Source organism: Coffea arabica, chromosome 4e (assembly GCF_036785885.1).
Source record: "Coffea arabica cultivar ET-39 chromosome 4e, Coffea Arabica ET-39 HiFi, whole genome shotgun sequence".
Taxonomy (NCBI): Eukaryota; Viridiplantae; Streptophyta; class Magnoliopsida; order Gentianales; family Rubiaceae; genus Coffea; species Coffea arabica.
The window spans coordinates 14,227,787-14,235,577 of record NC_092317.1 but is presented as its reverse complement, the minus strand read 5'-3'; the positions used below and the strand labels follow the sequence as shown (position 1 = coordinate 14,235,577).

The following is a 7,791-nucleotide window of genomic DNA, read 5'->3' as shown; positions in this document are numbered from 1 at the left end:
ACACACACATCACACAATTCATCCACATATTCATTCGAAAAGTGGGGCGCGACAGGTGGAGTGGAGTGACAAGCCACTAAAAGAAAAATAAATGAAGGGTAAAAATAATTAAAGCGTATGCGCGTATGCTAGTGCTCGTTTGGAGGGGAGGGATCAAGAACCAACGCGAGGCTCTAAGGTGACACACCCCCCCCAAATGCAATGCGAGCGCGAGGTAAGCAAGTAAACATACATCCAATCAACCAATCATACATTCGTGAGTGAGGGAGTAGTTGGATACGCGTGAAATGCAAAAATCCTAATAAAAGGAAAAATGCAATCCTAAACACCCAAATGTGATATATGAAAAGATTAAAAGAAGAAAAAGATTGATTAAATCAAAATTGCTCGGACTCTCGAATGTCCCCAGTGGAGTCGCCAACTGTCGCGCCCCATTTTTTGATAAAATAAATAAATGGTTTAAAAATGTATTTTTTGATTCAATTTGTGATTTGGAAAATGAATTGTGATTTAAAAGAAAAATGGGTCTAAATGGGGGTTTGAGAATGCGACGATTTGACCCAAAATTATAGTTTAAAAAGGGTTTTTTGAAATAAAAAATCGGAGTCGCCACTTGGTAATGAGTTAAGGTGTACCAAGTCACCTAAAAATGAATTTTTAAAGAAAAATAGGAAAAAGTAGTAAGAAACCCCTTTTAAACGACTCCTAGTCCACGTAAACCAACGAAAAAGGTTCGGGAGTCACATTTGACGAAGGGGAAGGCAAGGATAAAATCCAAGGCACCCCTTCGACCTAGCCAAGGCTAGTTGCTTGATTTAATCAAAGATTTTCTTGTTTTAATCAAAGAATTTATTACATTTGGATGTACTACATGAATGCAAACCCTAGACCTAGGGGTATTGGGGAAATTTCTCTTCAAAGGTTGAGTGGTGCCAATCACATTAATTGTGAAGCCCAATGACGATCCTTTGAAGAAGTCACGAATAATGCGAGTGGGATGCAAATGAATGGAATGCATGTATGCAATGTGAGGACATGAGTTTTGAAAAAGTAATAAAAAAACAATAAATATGTAAAGGAAAATGTGCACGTGAGTGGGCAAGGTACGATATGTGAAATGATAATATGAAGTGCATGTGTGCAAGTGATGATAAAAGCGTTCGTGTGCAAGTGAAGGGATAAAAGGTGTATGTGTGCAAATGGAATGAAAAGTGAAAGTGTAATGATAGAGTGGATTTAGAATGCATGAGCCTAGGGAACGCATGCATATTGGGTACGGGGAGACCTAAATCGTGACTCAATTTACCCTTTTATAGAGGGAATACAAGCGTGCTAAGGTTTAGAAAAAGCCACACTCGTCTATATCCCATATTTAAGGGGACTCTCAAGCAAATGAACCCTATAACTAGCATGAAATGCAAAAATCCTAAAATGGAGGGAAAAGGGGGTCGAGGGGCATGCAAAATGATAAAACTAAAAGAATGCATGACATGTAATGAACATGCAAACATGTACTAACGAGGGGAAATCCCTAAGGGTCTAGCGTTGGACTAACCCATTCTATGAATTCCGACTAGCGTTGGACTAGTGGAAACGTACATTCGTCCATCACATTCATTCATGACCATGGAAAGCGAGTAGACATGCCAAACACTTATAAACACGTAGCACATAACATTTAGCATGCTCGACTAGATGCAAGGCCCTAACAAAGCAAATTAACATGTAACAACTAAGCAGGCAAGACACATAAGGCAATTAAAGCCCTAACTATTACATTTGCTAGCTAGGCACACGTCTTCGATAGGTCTTCATCGAATGCTCCTCCAAGCCCTATCTATTACAAGCCAAGAGGTGTACACATACCCCATAATGAATAACTTAAATAAAAAGCAAAAGTAAATGAAATAAGTGCAAGGAATTAAGGAAAGGCAAGGAAAGCGAAATAGACATGCATATTCACATAACACGTAGGAGCACGTAGGGTCAAATGAAGTGCAAATGAGGGATAGAGTGTACCTCCCTTGAAATGGAAATCGAGTAAATGAGATATTAGCTTCAAAACAATAAAAAGGTCAAGGTACCAATTTATTTGACAAATAATCACGAAGGATAAAAAAATAAGCATGAATTTGAATCAATTAAATCATGTCAAACAACCCACATTTAAGAAGTCAAGAGAAGAGAGGACCTGATTGTAAAGATTGTCAAAATTTTGAGGTCAAAATTAAAGAAAAATAAAGTTCAGGGACCTATTTGCAATTAAAGTAAGGACCCAATTGAATGAAATTGAAAATGTCTAGGGCCACAGTATAGTTAAAAAGAAATCCAGGGACTGGTTTGCAAATCCAGTTATCAGATTGCTTAAAACAGGCCATTGGGCCATTAATTTATTTGTTTGGGCCAAAACTTCCCCTCAGCCCAATCGAAATCCAGAACAAAAGGGAATGGGCTATTTATTTGTTCGTTTGGGCCAGACCCTTCCAAGCCCAATCGGAAATCCCAAAACAAAAGGGAATGGGCCATTGTCACCTTTCTTGGGCCAAAATCACTTGGCCCAATCGGGAGTCCAAGGAAAAACAAGTGGGCTAGTATATTATTTTGACCCCAAGAATAATCCAACAGGACCGATGGGCTTTAACCCTTCAGCCCAACGGAAGTCCGAAACAAAAAATAAATGGGCCAGCCTATTATTTATCAAGTAAAACCCAACCAAATTAATCAACAACCCAATCGTAAAACCCAACCAAAAGCTTTGAATTTTAACCCTCTTAGGCCCAACAAGAAACCCAACAAAATAATCTAAACCAAATCCCTTAAACCCAAGTCAAAAGAACCTTTCAACCCAAATCACACATTTCACTAAAACCCAACATGATAAAATCAAATAAAATTATTAAACCACAATCATAACCTACAAACAAGAATTAATCTAGTTAAGAGACTACTCATGCATATTAGAAGATGATTGAAATCTAAAAGGGAGAAACAAATTTACTTTTTTCCAATTTTTCGGGTCATATCAAAATAAGGGGGGGACTTGAGAGGCTCAAACAAAACAAAAGTAGGGACCTAATTGAGGGATTAATCAAATCAGCCGGGCTGTGATAAGATTGCTCATGGTTCAGGGGCCGAAATTAAAGAAAAAATAACGTCCAGGGGTCAATTTATGATTAAATCATGACTTAAGTGAACAAGATCTGGAAGTTATGTGGGCTTGCATGTGATTTCATCAAAGGTCAGAGGTCAATTTGAAATCAATTCATGACCTACTTGCAAGAAAAAGCAAATCATTCAGGCCATTATAAAAATACTCAAAAGTTAGGGGACTGGAACTGCAAAATCAAATGATTAATCATCTTCTCCGAACAATCAAAACGTTAGCTTCCAATTCAGCTTTCTTTTACAGACAAAAACAGCAACAAATTTCAACTAGTGCTCATTTCCAAAAGAGAAATACAACTAGCACAAGTCCATACAAAGAAACTCGATCATTCCCAATTCTAAATGGAACTCCAGTTCCTACGAGGGAAAGGCTAACAAACAGAACAGAAATGAAAACAAGAGAGAAGCGTCTGAACATGAACATCTCTTTGCCGCATCTCACACACAGACACGCACAAGATTCATTAATTTTTGCCGCTTTGACTCAACGTTTTCTATCAGGCATTTCTTCAAACAGGTTAAGGGCATTAGAAAATTCACCGAATCCTCTTTCAGTTGAAGTTACAATCAGCCCAAAAATTCTTCGGAAAACAAGCATTTCAGTCCAATTTTCATATACGGCATGCACATTCAAAAATTGAGGTCAATTAACAACAAATTGCACTAACGGGAACCACGGCAATCCCCCTTCAAAAAAACTTGACAAGAACTGAAATTTAAAGAGAGGAAAAGAAAAAACTTACCGTGCTCTTGCTTCGTGAAATTACTTTCAGGTGGCGGTGGTGGATTCGGGTGCTGACTGGAAGATTCGACTCCTTTGCCCAAGCTCCCCTTCTTTTCCCTTTCCTTCCTTATTGCCCAAAATTCCTTCTCCAAGTTCCAGATTTCAGCCGCAGCTCCCTTCTCGGTTTTCTCTCTCCCTCTCTCTTCTTTTAGCTTGCGGCCGAAAGGAAACAATGAGATGCTCAGCTCTCCCTCTCGGTCGTTAATCCCTATGCAATTGCTCCATCACAGCTCACGGCAGAATAAGGCAATGGAAATGTGTAACCAAAAAATGGAAGAGTTGTGGTGATTAATAGTTGATATAGTGGCGTGTGGTAGTGGAGAAAGAAACCGACACTAAGGATAGAAACTACTGGATTGTGAAGTGGAAACGGATTCGGCAGAAATTGGGAAGTGTTTGGAGTTGCATTTGTTCAAGAATCATTTCTTGGCTGCATGGTGAATTTGAATTGGAGAAGGGCTATTTTGGTCTTTTCACATTTCATCCAAGGTTCCACTTACGTCCTCAATCCTAATCAAATTCCAAAATTTATCCCAAATGTAAATCGAATGCCTACTGGTATACTACCCTTGCAGAATTCAATTATTGAAATACATCATCCTAAGGGTAATTGTAGAAAGTTTGCCCTTAAAACGATTCAACTTAGTTCTAGTCTCCCTTAACACCTATCATTATCGATACTTAAAATTAGCTATTGACATTCAAGGAATTAATATTAAAGCAATAACACACTCTACGTCAAGAAATATTAACTTAACTTGGCAAAAATTCAAATAACCCAATATTTTGCACAAATAACCCAAAGTATAGTTCAAAAAGGGTTTTTTGGATGGAAAATGGAGCCGGCAGAAATAGAATTGTGATTTTTTGATTTGATTTTTTTTTATTGAATAGAAACTAAATCTAAATAAACTAGAATCCACAAAAGCACAATTTTCCATTTTTCATCAATTTCCTCTTTTCTTTTCTTTTCTTTTTTCACAAATTTTACGTTGAAACTTAAAACTAAAACTAAAACTAAAACGTGAACAAAATTAATATGACAAATAATTAGCAAATAAAAGACAAATAAAAAGGTAACAACTAAAATGCAGACAATCTAAAACAAAATCATGAATTAGATGCAACATACAAATTATTTAAAAATTTGGTGTCTACACTAATAATTGAGCACTTAAACATAAAAATACCTATTTTGAGAATAATGTACAAGTTTCTAATTTTCCAAACTTATTGTATTCTCGAATCAATTATTTACTCCATTCGCGTATTCACTATTCTCACTTAACGAGATTTCAAAAATTAATTTTCGTAACAAGTCATTTTAAAAATACATGTAAGTCATAGTTCCATGCAATTGGGTCTAAAAAGGTTAGAAAATAATATTCAGGGCAAACAGGTAATTAAATATTTAAATAAGCTCGTAACAGGAGTTTAAAATAATTACATTTTTATGAGTCCTCACGACTTTTCTTAATCTACTATTGATCATTCTTATTTTTCCAAAATTAATATACTCTCAATTCAAATATAGTCTCGAAAAACGTGTACTTGTTGTCCCGAACTAAACGAGTTTTCAAAAAGTAACTTTTTTCTAACAAAACATTTTAAAAACATAAATGAGGCATTTTTCCATATAAATGGGTCCTCACAAATTGTCTAAAACATCACCATTTAATGAATTTATACATGTAAGTATCATAAACAAGTCACATTTTAGTAATTTGAACCTTTCAATTATGCTTAATAACATTCCAAGGCCAATCACTATATTGATCATAAAATAAGAATATGTATAAATTAAAACATTACATAGATCATCAAATTCCCATATTTGATTATAAACATATGTGCACCATTCAACTTCATTTCCTCCAAACAAGATAAATAACTGTTATGCAATCATTCAACTAAAATCAAGTACTCATAATATCAAATAAAGAAGAGTCAATTATACCACAATTATAACAAGTTCAAGTCAATTTCTCATCCTTTCTCAATTTCACAAGCAAGTCATATGGTCAATAAAATACTTCCTAAACCCATAATCATCTTCTTATTCATATTTAAAGAGTGATTTATTCATATATCATATCTGAATATTACTCAAGTTGTGAAAATGCTTTTGACGTGAAAATAGACTTTTTTAGAATAAAATTCCCTGTTACTCAACACTTCGCATCCTTAACTTGTCTTGCCTCCTCTTAATTCAAGTACCATTTTACGCGAAAGTCGACATTTTTAAATGAAAACTTCCGGTTACTAAATACAAGAACTATTGGAGTAGAACAACTTTTATTCTCTCTTTTTTCTTTTTTTCTCTTTTTTCTTCTTTTTTCTTTTTATTTTTTTACTTTTTTTTAAAAGCAAAGTTAATAAACATTCCCTCAAAAGAATAATCCTGAGACAAAAACAAGTCAATGAGTCAAAGATGTGGCATCCGGAAACTGGGAAGAGGGTAAGAAAGTTTTAAATGCCACCCCGCACAACTACGTCCAGTCACATGACTGACAACTCCTCATCTCTTGACACTCCTTGGCTGGCTCTAGTCTAGACTGGTGTCCGGATTCGTCTCAAGACAGGATTAAGAGGAGTACAGATTGCGCTGATAGTATTGCAATTATCATAAACAAGTCACATTTTAGTAATTTGAACCATTGAATTATGCTTAATAACATTCTAAGACCAATCGCTATATTGATCGTAAAATAAGAATATGCATAAATTAAAACATTACATAGATCATTACATTCCCATATTTGATTATCAAAACATGCTTAAAACTGTTAAATAAGTATAATGGAATTTATATACATCAACAAATAACATCACAAATTCACCATTCAAAGCAAATCATCAACTTCAAAAGACATGCAAATGGGGAGTTATAAAATACCAAATTAAGTTTAAGAAATTTATCTCAAATTGGTAGAGTGATGTTTGGTGATGCAAATCATGCAAAACAAAAAACTCTAAAATAATCACTCCATTTGATCTCCAATTGAAGAAATTAGAAAATATGAACCCTAAACTTAATCTGATTTTTGAGATATTTTATGTGAATTTCAATCGGTTAAAATGGCTCTATGGAGGTCAAATGATGTTTGTAGTTGAAGATATTGTCGAAGTACCACAAGGTGTCAAAACTGGAAAACTTGCATTAATCGCATTTCATCTCTTGCACATCATATTCTCTTTTTATCACTTCAAACCATCATCAATCATCCAATTATCTTCTCAATTCACTCCAATTGATGATTGAATCATGAAACATATAAAAATATTAAATTTTATTCATTAAAATCCATAGAAATGCAATTTTTACCACTCAAACCACAAAATGCATATTTTCACTAAAAACTTGGTTCATTACCTATAAAAGTAGTTAAAACATACAAAAACTGACTAATAAAACACACTTAAAACATTTAAAATATGCACTTATTAAACTCCCCCACACTTGAACCATTGCTTGTTCTCAAGCAATAAGAAATACAAAGCAACAGTGATCCAAAATTTTGAAAATAAACATATGTGCACCATTCAATTTCATTTCCTCTAACAAGGTAAATAACTATTATGTAATCATTCGACTAAAATCAAGTACTCATAATATCAAATAAAGAAGAGTTAATTATACCAAAATTATAGCAAATTCAAGTCAATTTCTCATGCAAGTCATATGTTCAGTAAAATGCTTCCTAAACCCATAATCATCTTCTTATTCATATTTAAAGAGGGATTTATTCATGTATCATAGTTAAATATTACTCAAGGTGTGAAAGTGCTTTTAACGTGAAAATCGACTTTTTTAGATGAGTATCCCCGGTGACTCGACACTT

The 7,791-nt window shown here is 34.4% G+C and overlaps 1 long non-coding RNA gene across 1 annotated transcript; it reads right to left on the bottom strand.

Annotated features, from left to right (window-relative positions):
* Positions 1-857: 857 nt before the first annotated feature.
* LOC140006068 (uncharacterized) lies at positions 858-4,369 on the bottom strand. Its single transcript, XR_011813655.1, has 2 exons — positions 3,909-4,369; positions 858-3,746 (listed from the first exon to the last, which is right to left on the bottom strand). It is a non-coding gene; the product is annotated as an uncharacterized lncRNA (long non-coding RNA).
* Between the last annotated feature and the right edge of the window lie 3,422 nt (positions 4,370-7,791).